Source organism: Astatotilapia calliptera, chromosome 23 (assembly GCF_964374335.1).
Source record: "Astatotilapia calliptera chromosome 23, fAstCal68.1, whole genome shotgun sequence".
In the NCBI taxonomy this organism is placed as follows: domain Eukaryota; kingdom Metazoa; phylum Chordata; class Actinopteri; order Cichliformes; family Cichlidae; genus Astatotilapia; species Astatotilapia calliptera.
Window position 1 is genome coordinate 32,327,875 of NC_137443.1, and position 20,830 is coordinate 32,348,704.

At 41.1% G+C, this 20,830-nt stretch overlaps 1 protein-coding gene across 4 annotated transcripts in view; it reads left to right on the forward strand.

Annotated features, from left to right (window-relative positions):
- Positions 1-1,130: 1,130 nt before the first annotated feature.
- Positions 1,131-20,830, forward strand: part of LOC113016462 (beta-1,3-galactosyltransferase 1-like) — a 203,118-nt gene continuing 183,418 nt past the window's right edge. For all 4 annotated transcript variants that reach the window (XM_080297204.1, XM_080297203.1, XM_080297202.1 and 1 more), the window contains exon 1: positions 1,131-1,435. The gene's annotated coding sequence lies outside the window, so the exon portion shown is untranslated. The remainder of the gene's footprint in view (positions 1,436-20,830) is intronic.

Here is a 20,830-nt window from a genome sequence, read left to right on the forward strand (position 1 = left end):
CCTGTTGGCTCAGATTTTCAATCCATTTGTTTAATTTGGCATACATTGGCCTTTTCTTTTGTTTTCTCTTCATTAAGAATGACTTCTTTACAGATACTCATCCAGTTCTGTTCAGGCTTTGGTGAAGAGTAAACAGATTAACTGAATGGCCAGATGCATCTCTCAGTCCTGCAAAAAGTCTTTGTTGGATTTCTTTAGAGCAAGACTTTCAGATATGATCACCAGCTGTAGATCTTCTTTTTAGGCCTGCCACCTATTCTTTTGTCTTTCACTTATCTTAACTTGGCTGAAGTATAAGCTGGACACAGTGGTGGGAAATAGCAAGTTTATGATTGGGAATAACTTAGTCAGGGCAAAAAATGTGACTATTTACTCTCTGTGTGATAACTGTTATTGTTGGGATGATTTGCAAATTCACCAGAAGAAACTGGAACAAATTACATATTTTTTCCAACAGGCTGCTAGTAACAAAGTGTATATAGATGCAATTTAAAACTGTTTCTATGCTAAGTTATCTGTTATGTTTAGATGCAAAACTCATTCATCCCTTGAGTTAAGCTTGAATCATTTATTAGTTAGTGATTTAATGGCTTAAAACAATTATTCTGAATATGGTCAAATACAAAAGACTAGACCAATTTTTCTTTCTTTTTTTAAAGCAGCTAATTTCAAGGCCACTTTAAAAATGACAAGAAAGTCTGCCTCCTTGGAAGCAAACTGTAATGAAGCCACTTCACTTAAAAAACAAACAAACAAACAATAAAACAGCAAAACTGCTGACATGCTTAATTATTTAGTAATTATATTGTTGCGGGTGAACCTGCCAATCAAATGGATCAGCTCTAGCCATGAGCAAAGAGCATTTCCAGCATGGGTCTAAAAAAATATGAGGCATGGACTGGAATGCCCATTAAATAATATGGACAACTTGAACTGACTCGTGTTTCAGTAGGTCTGTTTCATGATTTAATGGGAACATAATGGTGATGGCTGCATACATACTCAGTTCCCCTTCAATGGTTAATCCATGTCATTAATGGTGTCTCAATTAAATAAAGGCGTTCTTTACGGAAGCAGCTGGAAAACCTCCCCCCCGGCAGCAAAACTAGTACGCATGCTTATTTTCGTCCAGATGCCATCACATCATAAGCGCTCGCGCTCTGTTGCTTGAAAGTCAATCTCCGTTAAACAAAGCGGTATCACCCCGCTCTCTCTCTGCCGGGGCAGATTGGCCGCCATCCCTCCTCATCAAGGCGGCCTCTGATTGGACAGTCTCCTCTTCTCCGCTGACAGCCCCCCGCCAACCCACCTCCATCTCCATGAGCGCAGCGTGCAGCTCGAGACGCCGAGCAGAGGAGGTATCAGCGCTGTGTGAAGCGGACGGATCTAAGATTCCTGGACAACTTGTAAGGACGGGACGCGGACGACAACACGGGTGGGTGTTTTCATTAAGGGTCGGAAATGTGTGTGTGTGTTTTTTTTCCTTCGGTGTGTTATGTGTCGGGGAATTTTTCTTGCCACTAAAAATATTCGTTCGCTCCCAGCTCCCAGGGATGCTGTGTTTGGAAGTGACATTGAGTTAAAGGCTTGCCAAGTCGATCACATGCAGTTTTGTTTATGACTACGCCGTTTGACCCTTGTTGTGGTTGTAAATGTTGTTTGGCTTTTTCTTGTTTCTTTTCTTTCTTTTCTTCAGCAGGCATGCGCCGAAGGTAATACTGAGATTTAAAACTTGCTACTGAAGATGTAGTTTGATACATTTTCGTCTTTTGAAATGGCACGACTCGGTGCTCGGAGCTGCTTTATACTGTGTAGTTCGCAGGAATAACTGCGGTTTTAAGTGCGTGGCATCATTTCAGTAAGAAGCCGGTTCACAGGTGTCGGGTTTATTTGCGTTTATTAGAATCATAGAAAAAGGCGAGCAAGGGCAGAGGCAAAATAAATCCAGATAAGTAGATGAGAGCATTGTGCATTTCATAATGCTTTGTACTTCATAGCTTGATATCAGATATAACGGATTTATCTGGCCTCTAATCCATGTCAATTAACATGAACTCAGAAAAGCCGTCTGCTCTCTGTTGCACAGCATAAAGGAATGTGTGTCACCTTGCTGTCCTTTATCACCATGTTAGATACTGCTACATTACACCAAGAAGTCAAAAACTGAAAGCGAGCCATATAACCCTCAGTGGCAAGCTGCTGAATAGGATTTTACCTTGTAATCTAAGGGTCATAACACAGTTATCTGTCAGTGTCTATACTTGCTGTGAACAGTGTGCCTAAGCCTCCCAAAAATCCATTCCTATAGATTTACTTTGACAGTTTCTTTGAAATATAAACACCGCACACGCACAAATGCATCTCCCTCCCACAGGACCGATCCTCTTTCTGGAATTGTACCATGCTCCTTGAAGTGCTTACATCAGTACTTCTTGACACTGTTTTTAAGCGGTGGAGTGTAACCATCTCTTTTGTGGGAGCACAACCTTTACATTGCCGCCTGGGTCGTTAATACGATCATCTCTGCCAGATTCTCTCATTTAAGCCTGTGTACTGGCATGCGACCAGACACTGGAATTGTGTGAATGACAGGAAAGTTCCATTTAATTTCAGAAATGTCCCGCGGTCCTCCATTTGTCTCCTGTGACACAAAATGCAGTGGTTTAATCTCAATTAGGAAATGACATCTGAAAATGGGAACCAGGATGTGGGTTTGGAGGTCTAGTTTGATGAAGTAAAGTATAGAAGAACTCATTTCCATTCTGCTGCTGTAATGCTGTTTAAATCCTCTGTTTGATTAAGCTCAAGCTTGATGGAAGCAATTTTTCTGTCACAAAAGCTCTGACAGATGTTGAGATTTAGAAACTGTTTCCACAATTGTATGTGCTGCGATCACAGCTGCTAGTCCTTCTAAAAGTCATGATGACATTGATTGTGGATCAATAAATTACTGGTGCAGCGCTGGAAAGAGCCCCTCTGATTTTCCTCCTTTTACCTTCCCCCATGAAACTAATGAATTTGAGTCCTTTTTCAAAAGCTGTCTGTGCTAAATTATTATCAAACAGTCCTTCTTCAAAACTCAGTCGTTATATCTGCAAATAGGCTGTTGACATGTGCTGCGTTGTAAACTGCATCTTATTGGCATCCTGTGAGAGGAAGCAAGTCCCTGGGTGTGCATCTAATAGGCCTGTTTTAACTAATTTAACCCTCATGTGGGGGTTTTATGTGCCTGTTTGAGTTATTGGACGAATGCAATGCACAAAATCGATCTTTTGAAACATTTGCTGTTTGCAATGCAGGAAAATGAAGACTGTTTTTTATGAATCTGCAGAAAAGCCCTCTTAATTACATCATATTTTAGTTCTGGATATTATTGGAGCTGAATTTATGGAACAGCATGGGCTCTCCTGGATGAGATAAACTGCGCGTGGCATTGATGAATAGCATTTGTATAGAGCACAACAGAAAAGTGTATTACAGAATGGGCTTATTAACTCGTTTACAGTTTCAATGCACTTATGCTTTCCTTGTCCACACGATTTAAGGGGAACTCTGTCAGCTTGTGGATTACTGTTTGTTACTGCACGCAGTGGCATTTTGGTGCCCTTGGGGAACATATTCCTTTAAAGTGTACAGCGTGGTTTGTCAAATGTCAGTTGGATTTTCTTTTTCCTTTGGCAACTGCTACTTTACGAAGACTTTTACATTGAAATGAGCCCATTTTAATGTCATTAGCTTCAATGTCTTATTATGTTTGGAAACACTTCATCATTGGGATTTAAGGTCAAGTCACCATCCGACCATCATGCAGGAAGGAATCCACACACCGATGCTTCAGTTGAGGACGTTAAGGCTGCAATCATGGATTCTTCGGCTACTTTTTGAGAAAGCTATGTTTGCCTGTGATCGACATCATCAGGTCCAGCCACATTTTCCAATTCCTGGAAAACAGATTTTACCGTAGCTAGGTGATACTCAAATATTCAAGGCTACCCCTTTTTTTACACTTGCACGTTAACCCTGCACATTGCTACATCCTTGCCTTCTTTCCTTGTGCAGTCAGGCAGCTGCTGTGCTTCTTAACACTAGGAAGGCCCAGAGCCCAGCCATTTGGCTTTTCTACCTTTAAAACCCGGAGAGCAGCCAAATGGCTGGTAGGCTTTTAGCTAAGCTTTAGCTTCAGGCAAGTGGAAGCTAAATTGGCTAGTCATTCATATGTAAATTGGGTTGTTACCTGGGAATTCTGGAGGGAGGGGAGTGGGGGTGTGTGGATGAGGGGGTGGGGGAGCTGCTAAAAGCGGTGAGCTTCCTTTTGTTTCATCTTGATGCATTCTTAATCATCCAGGGAAACAAATCTCCAAAAGTCACCAACTTGGAGTGTTTCAGTTTGCCATCTTAGGGAGAAATCAACACACATGGGTGTATGTCCTTTGTTGCTGAGATTTATTGATAAAAACAGTACAAAAAATCAACCATTTGTACACATTTTTACAAATAATTATAAAAAGTGAGTGAGTACATTTCAACATTTTCAGCAATCACTCACAATCCTGGCACTGCCATGGTATCTGTAGTCTGCATTTACCACATGTGTATCTGTTGCAGTGAACACATCGCACAGTGGCATGATTGTTCTTGCAATTGTGTTTGACCTGACACATGGCTCTTTTTCCAGGGCTCGGTGTGGAGGGTTGTGTCAAAGGCAACTGTTCTTTTCTTGCCTTCTTCGCAGCTACATGAGAGTGAGCTAACTCCCTTGCAAGCTCCACCAGGAAGTCCACCCGTCTTTCCTTCGTCCCGGAGCATGCTTGATACAGCACATGTGCATTCAGTGCTGCCATGTCAATCATGTTATAAAACACGGCAACTGGCCAGCGCCGTGTTCCTCTGCGGACAGTGTACTCCCGAACCATCTGGTCCATCACATCCACGCCACACTTTGTTTTGTTGTAAAGGGTGACAGTGTTTGGCTTCCTTTTGGTAGTGTTATCAGTCTGAACCACGCCGTGCATGCTGCTAAGAATATAGACTGTCTTCTTCCGTTTGGCCGCATACGCCGTCAGCGTGGCAGCAGAGGTTGAAGGAATGGAGAGTTTAAATGTTAGTTGTAAACAGCTATATCATATAATAACTGCAGCTGTAGCTGTGATCAGACATCCCCCTGCAGGCCCTGAAGCTGAGCTCTGAGGTCCTCACAAACCTGCTGGAGCCAGCTTCCATCCTGGGGAGCACGTTTTTGTGTTTCAGCGCGGGGCGAGGCACAAAACCCAGATGGTCCAGATGGACCAGATGGTTCGGGAGTACACTGTCCGCAGAGGAACACGGCGCTGGCCAGTTGCCGTGTTTTATAACATGATTGACATGGCAGCACTGAATGCACATGTGCTGTATCAAGCATGCTCCGGGACGAAGGAAAGACGGGTGGACTTCCTGGTGGAGCTTGCAAGGGAGTTAGCTCACTCTCATGTAGCTGCGAAGAAGGCAAGAAAAGAACAGTTGCCTTTGACACAACCCTCCACACCGAGCCCTGGAAAAAGAGCCATGTGTCAGGTCAAACACAATTGCAAGAACAATCATGCCACTGTGCGATGTGTTCACTGCAACAGATACACATGTGGTAAATGCAGACTACAGATACCATGGCAGTGCCAGGATTGTGAGTGATTGCTGAAAATGTTGAAATGTACTCACTCACTTTTTATAATTATTTGTAAAAATGTGTACAAATGGTTGATTTTTTGTACTGTTTTTATCAATAAATCTCAGCAACAAAGGACATACACCCATGTGTGTTGATTTCTCCCTAAGATGGCAAACTGAAACACTCCAAGTTGGTGACTTTTGGAGATTTGTTTCCCTGGATGATTAAGAATGCATCAAGATGAAACAAAAGGAAGCTCACCGCTTTTAGCAGCTCCCCCACCCCCTCATCCACACACCCCCACTCCCCTCCCTCCAGAATTCCCAGGTAACAACCCAATTTACATATGAATGACTAGCCAATTTAGCTTCCACTTGCCTGAAGCTAAAGCTTAGCTAAAAGCCTACCAGCCATTTGGCTGGTGGCGGGTTTTAAAGGTAGAAAGGTAGAAGCCTGGGACTGCCAGTGTTAAGTGACAGTAACTGTGGCAAAATGCTAAATATACATATTGGGTAGGGGTGCAACGATACACAAAATTCACGGTTCGGTTTGGTTCGATACTTTGGTGTCACGGTTCGATATTTTTTCGATACAAAAAAAATGTTCATGCCTTTTTAATTTGTCATTTATTAAAATTATAAATATATATTTTAACTCAAAAGTACAGTTTTTAAATTTAACCCTAACCCTTGTGCGTGTTTTTTATTTTGACAGCGAATGCGCACCTGCGGACCACTTATGAATTTAGACAGTTTTTAACTCTCAGTGATGCCGCAGTGTTCGTTTGACTTTGGGACCTGAAGAAGACGGAGTTTTGGACCCAGTTTTGGATTACTCCGCAAGGCTCCTGACTACGGCAGCCGTAATGCTCCGCCAATCCATCAAGCGGTGCGCCTTCATAGCTAACCAAAGTCGTACTAAAACATTTTTTGACAGATTTCTGCGCGCCGTACACTGCACAAAATCGGTTCGAGGTCAGTAAGCCCAACCAGAATTCCTATATAAGACTGTAATGTATGTTTGCACTGATTGCCGATCACGCTTCAACTGAGTCGTCCTCGGTCGGAAGGAATTTTACTCCACAGTGATGTAGTTCAAATAACTTGCGGACTTTTAACAAAGGCACACTGTCGATTTTTGAGAAAATTAAAGGATGTTAAGTGTGCCTTATAGTGTGTAACATACGTTATACAGAAGAAAAGAATATATCGCAATATATATCGTTACCGCACATGCTTCAAATTATACTGTGATATGGATTTTAGGCCATATCGCCCAGCCCTACAGCCTACATTGTTAAAAGTGCCTTAAACAAGCTGTTGCAAGTTGATTTCACCAGCTATAATGATGAGTACATTTACACACTGTAACTAATTAACATTAGCCCTATGACAACAAAAAGGAAACTGTAGCCTGGTCCCTGGTTAATGAGGTGTGCTTAGATTTATGTTAGCTAAAGAGGCTTTTGTCAAAGAAACACATCTCTATGATTTTTGATCCTTGGAGAAATAATGAGTGGGTGGTGTCTTTTTAGTGGTTTATTCCCCAAAAGAGCACACTACCCTAACCTTAAAATCTGACAGACACATCAGTTTTATTGATCTCAGGCTATACGTTAACTCACACAACACGCTTTAATCTGCTAGTTTGTACAGATCAATTGATTGACCAGAAACTGTGGAGCTCACAGAGGAGGTAGCTCTCCCCCACACAGCCCCCACACAGGTTATGTCTGGTGACAAAATCTGTTAGCGCTTGTCTAATCTTATTGACCACTCAAAGCACTTTATACGACAAGCCATATTTACCTTAAGTCCAGAACACTTTATGCTCTGGACTTTATGCTTCCTTTGGGAGGAAGGAGGAAACCTATGCAGCCACAGGGGACAAAAAATGCCACAGAGAACCAAACTAAGACCTTCTAGCTTTGAGGCATCAGTGCTTCACCAGAACTGTTTCTTTTCAAGTCTGTTTCCAGTTTTACCTCCTCCAGCTTGTCGGGGGGAACACGAAGGTATTCCCGGGCCAGCCAGGAGATATAATCTCTCCAGCATGTCCTTTGCTGCCCTGGGGGCTCCTCCTGGTGGGACATGCCCAGAACACTTCACAGAGGAGGCGGGCAGGAGGCATCCTTATCCGATACACCTCAACTGGCTCCTTTTGATGTGGAGGAGCAGGGGCTTTACTCTGAGCCTGTCCCGGATGGCTGAACTTCTCATCTTATCTCTAAGAGAGAACCCAGCCACCCTTTGGAGGAAGCTCTCTATTATGTCTCTGAGATCACCTAACCCAAGGTTTGGCAACCTTCAACATGAAAAAGAGCCATTTTAGCCCCTCCTACCAAACAGTGAGAAGATCTGCATTTTTTATATATATAGTTTTCCTTTTTTATAAAAGCCTGCAGCAGCCACAGCTGAGGGGCTAGTTGCTGTCCTCTGTGCATGTGCATAATGCAAACATCATAGGATCCCACAAACAAATAATGCTTCATTGTGCTTCTAGAGATAAGACACTTTTCAGGGTATCTTTGAGCAGAGCTGTCAGCAAAATCAGAGGAAGCCCAAAAAATGGTTACTGACTGGCCAAAGAGTTCTTATCATTATTTGAGTGATTCTAATTCTGCTAATAATGTAGTATTTGCCTAAAAGATGATGCTTCTTTGACTCGTCTCAACTCTGTGAGGACACAACCGGCAGTATTATTCTCTGTGGTCTGATTTATTTTAGAGGTGAAGTAAACATTTATTTATGCTGAAGAATCAGTTGGCTGTTTTTTCCTAAATTGTTGGGCCCTAACTCTACTTGCTTGATTAAATTCTTTAACTATTTTGTACAGAATTCCACTGCATCCAACCCCTGTAATTGCTGCTGTGTCGAAGCATCTCCCTGCAGGCCATTGGAGCTGTTGCCTTTGACCTCTTCTTGGAGCAGGGCAAACAGCAAAGAGCATTTCCCTTAGGGGATCAGTGACGTATCGGATTGTTGTTGTTCGCTTGGCCTTCTCTCTCAGTAATTAATTGTCAGTTTAATCGCAGCACGAGGAGACAAACCAATGGAGAGAGCACTGCCCAGTTGCCTGTTCTCATGCAGAATTAATGGTTTCTGTGTAACAACTCATAATTTACAATGCATTAGATTTTATGACTGTCTGGCTACACTGTAATTACTGATAGGAGGAGGCTGTAACTTACAAGGCTGTCATCTTTTATAAGCCCTGAATTTTGCGCTGCTACAGCAGTACGAGTTTTCTCTGATTCTTTTCTTTCTCCGAGGGTGTTCACTGTTTTTCTCACTGATGCGCTGTGACCTATGCAGTTCCTACGCTCCCCATCTTGCCCTCGCTCTTTCAGCACTGCTCTCTCTGTGCCTCTCGGTGGAGCAGGCGTTGGGAAGCGGCACAGGCGACTCTGTTTTCCATCGAGCTTAGCACCTTGTGATCATGTCTGTGACTATCATCCATTTGATAATCTTGTTGGCTAGAGCTTAGCCACACGTCACACAGTTCTGCATATGACCCTGCAGGTGCAGATAGATTTGAATCCAGTAGCCCAAAACTGTGGTTACACTGGGGTTTTTTTTGTTTTTGTTTCAAACACAAGTCCTTTCAGCAACTTGGCACACGAATAGAACAATAAATGGCCTGGTTATTTGTCAGTGTGTCTGGTTGTTTTTACAGGATCTGACACAAAAACATGCATGCTGTAGTGATACTACAATAATGGCACAGCGACATTGAAACTAAATAACATGTTGTCATCTGTGTTTTTCTCGTTTTGTTTACAAAAATGATGAATGACAACACAGTAAGCTGTTAATATCTCAAATGCTCAGTTGGCAGATGCCTCCTATTGTTTTCTTGCAGACAACAAACCAACAAAAAATGAAAAGCCTGAGCTGAAACAATGTCACATTTTCACTGCTGGTGTAGTTAAGATAGGTTAGTCATCTCTAAAGCCATTGGGGTGTGTTCTAGCACCATGCTTATGCTGAATCTTTCCCTGGCAGCTATAATATCTTGTAGAACCACATTTAGCAACAGTAATCATTTTCTGACAACGTCAGAGGTCATCAGTAGAGGAATTTTGGGTTGATGGCTTTGATTGGGCCATTGCAACACTTTGGTTCTTTTCGTTTTCAGTCATTTTGTTGTAGATTTGCTGATGTGTTTAGGATCATTATTTTGTTACATTGTGTTACAGCTTTCAGTCCTCACATTTGATTTTAGGGTATTTTTGTATATACAGGAGTTTATTGGTGACTCAGTGAGGTCAAGGTTCTGTGGCCCACATTATGAGTCCCCAAGGACTGTAACTTGACAGTTGGTAGTAGGGCTGCACGATTTTGCATAAAATGAGAATCACGATTTTTTGGCTTAGAATTGAGATCACGATTTTCTTTTCCAGTATAAATATTTATTGCACTTATTAACTGCACATCATCTTCGTAACAGTTGAGACTGAACATAAAAACAATAAATAAACATAAAAACAACAAATGTCTCACGTTTTGTTGTTGCCGCAAAATGTTGTACTGCTTGAAATTCCGTCTCCACCGTTGCTCGACACTGCGTGTATAGAGCAGGTAGTGCAACAATAGAAAAATAGTTGCGGGACGGCACTGTGTAGCGTTTGTCTAGGGTGTTGATCATTTTCCTAAATCCCTTGTTTTGCTCAGTGTTGATGGGAGCCATATCTTTGGTCAGGTGATAAGTGATAGCTTCCGTAATTTCTTTGTGCCTGCGGGAGTTCGACGTGTATAGGGAAGCGCTGTATAAGGTTCCCGTTATTGATGTTTGGACGTGCTCTCCCTTGTTTTTTCCCTGCTAATTTTAGCATCACACGGCACAGCTTCTGTATCACGTGGTATAAGGCTCCGCCCTTGTCATTTGTTGAGCAGGAAGAGTGAGCGCTTGTTTTCATGCAGATTACGATAAGTATGAATCGAGATCGCGATTTTCTAACGATTAATCGTGCAGTCCTAGTTGGTAGGTGTTTGTACTGATATGTTGTGTTTGATTTTCGCCAGATGTGGTGCTTTGCATTATGGCCAAGCAACTCCATTTCGGTCTTATCTTTCCAAGGGGCATTGTTCCAGACGTTGTGTCCTTTGTTCAGTTGCAATTTTGCAAACCTCCTGCCGTGTTTTAATTAGAGAAAAAAAAAGCCATACTTGTTCAGTCTTTTTTCTAATTATACTCTCATAAATGCTAACATTTAACATGCTAACTGGCCTGTAGAGTCTGAGGCTACGTCCACACGTACCCAGGTATTTTTGAAAACGCAGATTTTTCTATGCGTTTGCACCTTTCGTCCACACGTAAACGGCGTTTTCGGTCACTGAAAACTGAGATTTTTAAAAACTCCGGCCAGGGTGGATATTTTTGAAAACTCCGTTTTTGCATTTACGTGTGGACAAGAAAAGCGGAGAAAACGCAGGAAACACAGCGTCAAAAGTGTGCGCCTTTTTTGACGTCAGACTGTGCGCCACGTTATTCGGTGAAATGAATTTCTACAATACTGTTACTGTTAATTGTACTCTCTCAGTGTTTACATGCTTACATATACACTAGGGGTGCAACGATATTCGTATCGATATTGAACCGTTCGATACAGTGCTTTCGGTTCGGTACGCATATGTATCGAACAATACAACATTTGTAATTTATTTTATCAATTTTCCTTCTGACGATGCTGTCTGTGTTGAGCGCTCAGTGAATCTGTGTTCGACTACTCCGCCTAGGCTGCACTGTCCAGCGCAGATCCACTGAGCGCTCAACACAGACAGCATAGTCAGAAGGAAGAGCGCAGGGCACCTCCCCCACCCTCATTCAGATCTGGCGTTTGGAAATATTTTGGTTTTCATGTGACGTATGACCCTGAAGGTAAGCGAGTCATGGACTAAAGTAAAACAGTATGTTGGATGTGCCACGCAATGCTCAATTACATGGGTGGGAACTAGTGTGTTAGCGCAGTTAGCTCGTTAACGTGTCGGCCGTCTAGCCCCATGCACGGAGCGATCGGTGGTAGCTCGTTAACGGAGATTTGCCGTGTTGTGGCGTTAAGGTCATTTCAACGAGATTAACTTGAAAGCACTAGTGGGAACATGACGAATATGACTGCACATTTACGCCGACATCATCCTAGTGCAAAGACAAGTGGAAGCAGACAAAAAAAAGCAAGCATGCTACTAACTTTAGCCGAGTCATTTAGACAGCTGTTAGCACATGATTCTCCTTATGCTGCTGAGAATATAGCCCAGAAGAAGCGGATAGTATAGCTTTTATTTTGGAAAGAGACATCTCTCTGTAATAAACTCTCTTTTCCAAAGATGAGTGATTCCTCAATCAGATACAGGGCTTGCAATATCGCTAGCCCGACGTCCCGGAGCTAGCGATTTTTTCAGTCGGGCTACCAAAATCTATCTCTTCCCTGCCCGTCGGGCTATTGTAGGAAAAATATATGTCAATGCTTTTGCATTCTTTCAGAAATGTAGCTGGGTAATTATGTCATTGGCATCGGTGAGCCACTGTCAATATGTGACATATTGAAGTCGCGTTTGAATTTGCGCTCGTTTTTTGCTTTCACTTTGCAATCGTGTGAACTGTGTATAGAGAGCGACAGCACTGATCTGTGAGTGATGATAATTTGTGCACCAATTCCTCTGACATCGTCTTATTAATCGTTAGCTTACTATGCAAACATGACAAGTGAAATCTCCCGCAGCTTAAACATGTGAGAGGTTGATCGCGCAGAGAATCGCTGAGCTTATGTGAGTGAGTGTGTAAAAGCATTTCAGTTCTGCTGAGCCAAATAAGACAGGTCAGGGTGAAGAAGTGACAGCCAAAGAAAAGCTTACCACAAAACGGAGAAGTTATGACAAATCAGACTATAAGGCAAAAAGAAAGTGCAGCTTTATGGTTTCATGGACAAAAGAATTTCTGTGGCTGCGATATGACGAGCTAAATAACCAGGGCTGCACATAAGTGGTCCGCAGGTGCGCATTCGCTGTCAAAATAAAAAACACGCACAAGGGTTAGGGTTAAATTTAAAAACTGTACTTTTGAGTTAAAATATATATTTATAATTTTAATAAATGACAAATTAAAAATGCATGAACATTTTTTTGTATCGAAAAAATATCGAACCGTGACACCAAAGTATCGAACCGAACCGAACCGTGAATTTTGTGTATCGTTGCACCCCTAATATACACACACAGTTACTGTCTCCCTCACACTTCTATGCCCCATCCTTGTTTACTATTTCCCACCGAGGCTTCTAGACTTCTGATTGGCCAACATTTCTACACGGTTAGGAATATATCGCCATCTGTTGCTTTGGCATGTTCCTAGCAGTGTTTTCCTTCATTTCTGCGTTTACGTGTGGACGGGATTATTTTTTTAAACGAAAACGGAAAATCTCCGTTTTCAAAAATACCCGTGTACTTGTGGACGTAGCCTGAGATGTGGTTTCTGGGTTTTGCTCGTCTGAGATTATTACTTACTCCTTGGAAATGTGGTAGCACACACCTGAATGCTCCAGGCCTGTTGGTGCACATGTGTGCACCTCTAATATCTGGTTATGTAGAGGTGCACACATGTGCTTATAATCAGTTTAGCGGGACCCGAGTGCTACTTGCCATCTTAATTCCTATGGAAACAGCAACAGTTAATGTTTCACACCTTGCTTCTGCACGCTTGCGTAGTTTTTGTTAAAGAAGTAACGATTTGTCAGATGACTCCTTTATGTGAACGCATATAGAGGCTGAAGCAGAGATACCGGATTAAGAAAGACTTATATGTGACTGGGGTTTTAGGTTTTATCACACCAGCGAACACAAAGAAAGCCTGGCAATGTCTAATGTCCTTTGCAGCAATCCTCTGCAGTCTAATAGAACAGCTTTGTGATTACATTGTTGAATTAAAGTGAGTTTGTATGAATCACAGTGCTTATTTTTTTTGTTTCTTTGCTCACACCTTTGAGGGTCAGCTCACATTTCTACCAGTTGTGGTATCACAAATCAGAGCTGTGTTTCCCAGCACCCTCTTATCTCACAGTCTGTCAGCTCTGGCTGCATGTTGGCTGTTTCTGCCTTCCCATTTCCACATGTGAGTCTGCTGCAAAAGCCTTCTGAGCCCCTCCCCTGCCACCACACTTAGTGTTGGAAGAGTGGAGATCTAAGTCTCCTAGCCCCGGGTTTTTTTAATTAGGTTCTGATGATGGGACTTTTGCTGGTTTGCCAAGCTGGCTACTGTGACTTCTGATGTCTCTTGGTTCCCCTTTGGTCAAGTAGATGATTGGATTCTGTTGGTTTTTGTTTTTTGCCCTTCTCCCCCGTCCCTCTTCTCAGCTGTTTCTCTTTCCCTCTTTCTTCCTCCCCTTCTTTCCTCCAGTCAAGTCTGTCCCGTATTCAGCAAGTGAAAATAAAATAAACAATAAAAGGTGAATCAAATGGACCATTACGGCAAGGCTGGGATGGTCAATTTGGTAAAGTAAATCCGTTGGGCATCTTTTTTTGCCTTTAGACAATAATTCTGATGGCAAAAGAGCCAAACGGGACAGGCAAAAAAAAAAAAAAAAAAGTAGATGATTGGATTTTCATCAGAGTGGTCAAATAGCAGATGGATAAACCTCTCTTGGTCCAACTCCAAAGATTGTTTAACCTCCAGTGCAGTAGGAAAGCAAAGGTTTGTTTGGGTTAGGGCATCTTTCTGTATTCTGCTGCCATGCACATTCCTTGTCAAACTAAATTTGAGGGTCTAAATTTAAAATTTCTGTAGTCCATTATGTTGAGAATATTTGGAAAAACCTTGTGAAAGAATTTCAGAAATCATCCATTTCAAAATTCATGCGTCAAAAACAAAGCTGTTTCCCGCATTGGAAATGGAAGGCATGTTGGACTTGTATGCCTGCTATGGCTTCCAGATTCAAATACAAATGGTGGTGTCACTAAATAAAGTAAAGCAAGTTTTGTCTGATTCCTCTTTCCTCACTCTAATCCTCTTTGTGAAAGCCCAGCATGGTTCCATACTGATATTTATATCCAACAAGCTTTAGGGGGAAATGGGATGAAGAGTCAAAGGCTTGCTGTTTATAGTTCTCTCAGCTCAATTAATTAAATACAGAGAGTTCAGCTTGGCCCTCAGACACCACATAGGAAATTATTTAATTTTACTTTCTGAGGCACTGTGTGTAATATGTTGTACTGCTTTTTGGCATAATCCTTTAGGTGATATTAATATCTCCCTGTGTGCACGCTTGATTTCAATCAGCATCTGCTCTCAATGAGCACATATTCCTCAGTGGACCCGACTAACCCATTTGAATAGTTGTACATTTGACATCTAGACCTAATTATAGAATATGCACTATTGCATGTGCACAAGCACCATCCAGAATTTTGTCAGTCCTTGCCAAACTAAACATAGCACCAATTATTTTAGGTGTATTTGATGCACTTGCGTGTTTAAATGTCTTTATCCTCTGAGCCCAGTATGTAAATTTGACATTTGCTTCTCAAAATAATGTCTCCCAAATTGATTTTGGGAGTAGGCAGACAAAATGTGGAGCAATCTTATTCTCATCTTATCCCAGTTGGTCTTGTTAACAGCCTTCGTTCTCAGTTGTTGGAAGATAAATATATTTACATGGGACAGACAGATATACGTATGATAACGTTTCTGAGCTGACCTTCTGGACTGAATAGGTGCTTCCTGTAAAATAACTGAGAGGTTCATTGAGATCACTTGTGGTAGAGGGTGCAGCAGGTTACTGTATACACAGTGTTATGATTTGCCACTGGTGCTTTCATTCTGATCAAGTTTTTCTCTTTAGATCGTATAGGTAAAGCTTTTATGCAATCTTAACACTATGCTTTGCTTTATTTTGGTGGAACATCCTTTAGATGTTTAAATGTAGTCAATATCCACCTCTGGCTGCTTGTGGGATTCACTTAATATTCTCAGTTGAGGAGTTTTCGTTCAACTCTCAATATTGATAATTGTAACATGAGTGAATCACCCCCTGAAAAGTTAGAACAGTTTGGAAAGTAAGCCAACAAATAAATACTGGGAAGATATACCTTGAACTACATTCATGGTGAGGCTGCCCTTGCTTAAATGATGCTGTGAGTATTATTTCGGACAATCATCTGTAGGGTTGGGGTTTGATAGCCGGTTCAATTTTCAGTTCAGCTTAACAGTAGCAACTCCATCAGAGATTTCCTGTGGATGCTAATGAGTCTTGCACATTGGAAAGAAAGAATTTTAGATGATTCCTCCTACATATTTTCAGTTCATTAATATTTATGACATGCTTTAATTACACAGCTCTTCTTAAGTCATGCCACAGCATCTCAGTGGTCTTCTCTCATGGTTAAGGTCTGGACTCTGACTTAGCCACTGAAAACCATGTATTTTCTTTATTTTCAACCATTCTGATTTGCTTTGGTCCATGCACCCTCTCCTAAGTTTCAGAAAGGATGGATTGTTTTGAACGTACCAGTAACTGAAGAATCACTAACCATGTTTCTAAACACTGACTGCAGGAATATTTCCTCATTGGCAGGAATACACAGTAGGAATGAAATGTCTTTACATATTCAAAAGTTCCTTTATGTTCAAGTGAAGTGTTCAAGAATTTTCTCTATTCTCTTCTTGAAATAAACGCCTCCTTTTCAAATGTAAATACTAGTTAATTTTCTTATTAAGCAGACTGAGAAATTTTAGGCTTTTCCACATTGGTCGTATAAAAGAATCAGATTTAAAACATTTATTTAACTTCAGGAACTTGTGAGCCATTTGTTACAGCTTTTTTTTGGTAGTTTCAGACAATACAAGGAGATAGATTACAGATCTAAGCTTCTTCCTGTTGTAACAAACTGAAGCCAAAACTAGAAATATGCTGTGCCATTCTGTGACTGGGGTGTGGAAACATGGTATCAAAGTCATGTCTGCTATCAGGTCCAAATGCAAACACCTTTGAACTAGGGCTGGGTGATACGAGGACTCTAATATTGTGATATTTTTTGGCTATATTGCGATACTGGATATATCGTGATATGTTTTAATAACCTCCAAAAACAGATGTTATATTTAACCAGTGCCTAAAATTCCTCTGGTGTACTCATTCAAATCAACAATTCCATATTTATATTACAAAAAATCGGAATGAATTGAAATGTTTTATTTGAACCATTTTTTAACCATCCGTTGCACACAGAGGTTTTTCACAAATGACAATACTGTCACAGTAAGCTTCTTTCTGGGGTCAACACTAAACCTTTAACAAACATCACAGCAACAAAAAAGTACATCAAGTAATAATTCGTGAGAGAAAATAAATAAACAACTGAAATTAAAAAGGTGCTTCTAACCAATGTTCCCTCTAAGTTTTCATGTGTCTGAGAAAACACACAAACTCCCTGAGCGGTCCCTTGGACCACTGTGAGCAACAGCAGACGTGTGCACTGTTGTCACGCCAGCATCGAATCCATCTAAGTTACATGGTTTATTAAAATAATCAAATTACAGCATTTACATCTATGTTAGACTACTTTTAATTAACTGCTTTAGGCTACTTACAACGAAAATTAAAAAAATCTTGTTCATGACCTGTTTAGTATGTTAACACTATTGGAAGTAAAAATAACTTGAACTCCAATTTTGAAAACAAAACTTTCTTTTTTTTTTTCTTTTTCTTTTTTTAATAAAGCTCTGACTTGTATTATGAGTATGAGTCTGTAGAGTCCTGTAACTCTCTGTCTGCAAAATACAGCATATAATGACCAGTGTATGACCAGTGTATCAGACTGTTGAAAACAACAGTCTAATACGTTGCTGGACTGGCCATCGGACATGATGGTAAATTTTTGTTTTTATCCCCCGTAACGGTGTAAACAGTGAAAGGTGGCGGATTGGACAGATGCTGGCAGATGTGTAAAAATAACTCAACTGTTTGGTGGTGGCTATGGTGGAGCTTTCACACATTCAGTAAAATTAGCAAGTGGTGGAGGCCAGCAGGTGGATGAGGGAAAGGGGAGGCGAGGCGGAGGAGGAGAGATCCGCGGCGGCCGCCGGTGCGATTGTCAGGTGAACTGAACTTCAGGTAAGAAGTTATGAACTGCAGTCTAACTGGGTCAGATATAAACCAAGTTTACATATAGTTTATTTTCGTTTTGCTAACCTTTTACCGTCAGTTACAATAACTCGTACTGCGTACTAGCTAGCTTGACAGAGTTTCTATACTGCTGGGTGGGTGCTATGATGTTACTGATAGTGAACTTTATTTTATTCATAAGGTTAGTTAGTAGAGTTGCCAACCGTCCCGTAAAAGACGGAATCCTCTTGTATTCAGAGTTAATATTACACGTTTCATATTGAGCTGAAAATAAACACGATTTGTCCCGTACTTTAGCTAGAGTGAAAAAAAAGACACAAAGCTGGAGTTATTCTGTCTCTTTACGCTGTCAGCTGCCTCTTCTTCTCTCTTCTCTACCCCTCCCTCTCCTGCTGCTACTTCAATCACAAAACTGATCAATGATCAGCTGATCGGCGTCTCTCTTGCTTATTTATAACCCACTTTGCGCCAGAAAGAGGAAACTAGCGGAGGTCGTGTTAAACAACAGAAGCACCCTTAAACTTGATAAGCTGTTGTTAGAATTGATTTAATAATACTTTCTAGTATCAGCTGATGTTTGCTGGAGCCACAGCTGTAAAAGCTGCTGGTCTTGATATCAGTTGGATATGTGGTGAGAGGGAAACATGAAGATGAAACCAGGAGATGTCCTTACTGAATCATCAGAGCTGAACAGGTGATGGACAAACAGGTTTACCTTTTAGGTAACATGAATGAGTTGAAGGGAAGTTATGAACTGTTTCTGAGAGACAAATAACACCAGGATCCTTTTCTAAGCGGCTGACAGCTGGTAACTGTGCAGGAGCGGGTCTAGCAAAGTTTTGCCAGGGCACAAAGAAATACTTTTCTTTCTTATTCTCATTTAAAATTTCTAGCTTTTAACAAATAATTATCCGAATCTTACAACTAGGGCTGGGCCATATTATACCATTTACGGTAATACCGGTACAGTGTTAGGCAACGATAAGAAAATGAAATATCGCGATAGAATATGGGTAAAACACGCATGTGCACATGGCCGAAAAAGCATGTTGTTAACGGAGAATGATAAGGGAGAAAGCGGATCGTTCAGTGAAACGGATGAACCAGAATTGGTTTGTAAAAATGGTGCCACTTCAGTGATCTGGAACTGGTTTGGTGTTTGTCCGTCAGATACCCACCAAAGCACTTTTTTATGTAGAACATGCAAGCAGGCCGTCGTTGTTGCCGTATTTATCGGACTAAGGTGCTCGTAAATCTGGGTGTAGTCTGGGTCCTGAAAACAGAATTTATTACATTTAACGGAGTTGGAAGTTAGTGGAAGTTAGCTCGCTAGTTTCGCTAGTTACCTAAGCATGATGTAACATGTTCTGACTGAGAGAGCTCTGCTATCACTTCCAACATAAATGAAGACAGGAAACTAAACAGCAGTGACGTTAGTAAGGTTACTGAAGTTGGGCGAGCTGGTATATAATGATGTGCTACGTGATTGCTAGCGACACACAGTGTTGTCAACTTAACGAATTTGTCACTATATTTAGCGAGTTTTCAGACCCCCTTAGCGACTTTTTTCTAAAAAGCGACTAGCGACTTTTTCTGGTGTTATTGGAGACTTATTTATGACGACTTTTTGACGTGAAAGTGCGTATTGCTTTTACTCTCAACAAGCAGCGGGTGCTGCCGTGGGCACCTCGCCTGTTCCAAAGCGCTCACGGGCGGAGCATAGTCTTCCCCCAGCTGCTATCAGGGCAGGAGAGGTTCACACCTATGCGTCCAAACTGCAAATGAATCGTGCATGAGCGAAGCCGCTGCTCCCGCACTGACTGTAACGCAGTCAGTTCTTCTTTTACTCTTATGCTGTTTTTTGGATCACAAGGTTTAAAACTACTTATAAACACACACACACAAAGTAACTCCACCAGAGTGCCTATTTTGGGTCACTTTTGCCAGTCCAAGCCCGGGTAAAGGAGCAGGGTTGGAATTGTGACATTAAAAAAAACAATAATTGCTAAAAGAAATGTAATTTGTAGTTCTAAATAAACTATAAATGTATTTATTTACGGGTTTTTTTTACTCACTTTATGTCTCTTCCACGATGTTATCTCTCTCTTCAACAACATAGGTTACAATTATATTAGCATGACATATTATGCAAATTAGGCGATGATGTCATTTAGCGACTTCTAGCGACTTTTAGGACAACAAATAGCGATTTTCCTTACTGAGGAGTTGGCAACACTGGCGACACAGCTATGTTAGCATAACATAAACAGTGAAGCTGGAGGAATCAACACTAACACTTTTCCACTCGATAAAAGTTAACATGAAGTTTCCTGATGGTTAGAGACAAATGCAATCACATGGCAGGATGCTGTAAACGGACCAAACTTCAGTCAGGAGATCAACTGAGAGTCATTAATATTTGCAATTAATGACTAACCTACTGCAACAACATGGGAATAGAGCAGCTGTGATACAATACAGGATTAATGAATCAATGGTACAGAAGTGGAGGAAGCAAGAAGAATGAGTTGAATAGTTTTATTTATCTGACTGCTTTGTTTCGCTTAATGTGTCTTATAATCCCGTGCACCTTATGGTCCAAAAAACACGTATTTGACTTTTTTATTTGGCACACTACAGTTTAATGTTACAAAGCACCTCTTTTTAACTTCAGTGGATATTATACATGGTTATGCTCAGGATATGTCAGCCCATTTCTACTGGAAATGCCTTTTGGTTAAACTTTCAGCAAGGAATTTGCATTTGGACTGTTAAATTTTTATAAAGCTTTTCTGCACATAAAAAACAGCTGCTTGTTTAAGTGAAAATAAACAGATGGGTTTTTTTGTGCTAGTAATGTTGTGGAGTTGTATTTTGTCTCGCAATCAATTATATCGTCAGTTATATCGATAAATATTTTTGGCCATATCGCCCTGCTCTACTTACAAACAAAGTTTTCATCTGATGTCAAATGTATAGAAATCCATTATTGTACATAAGTATGTATATGATGCCAGTATTTTCCCACATTTTCTAGATACTGTACCAGTACTGTGTAAAATGCCATCAAAAAG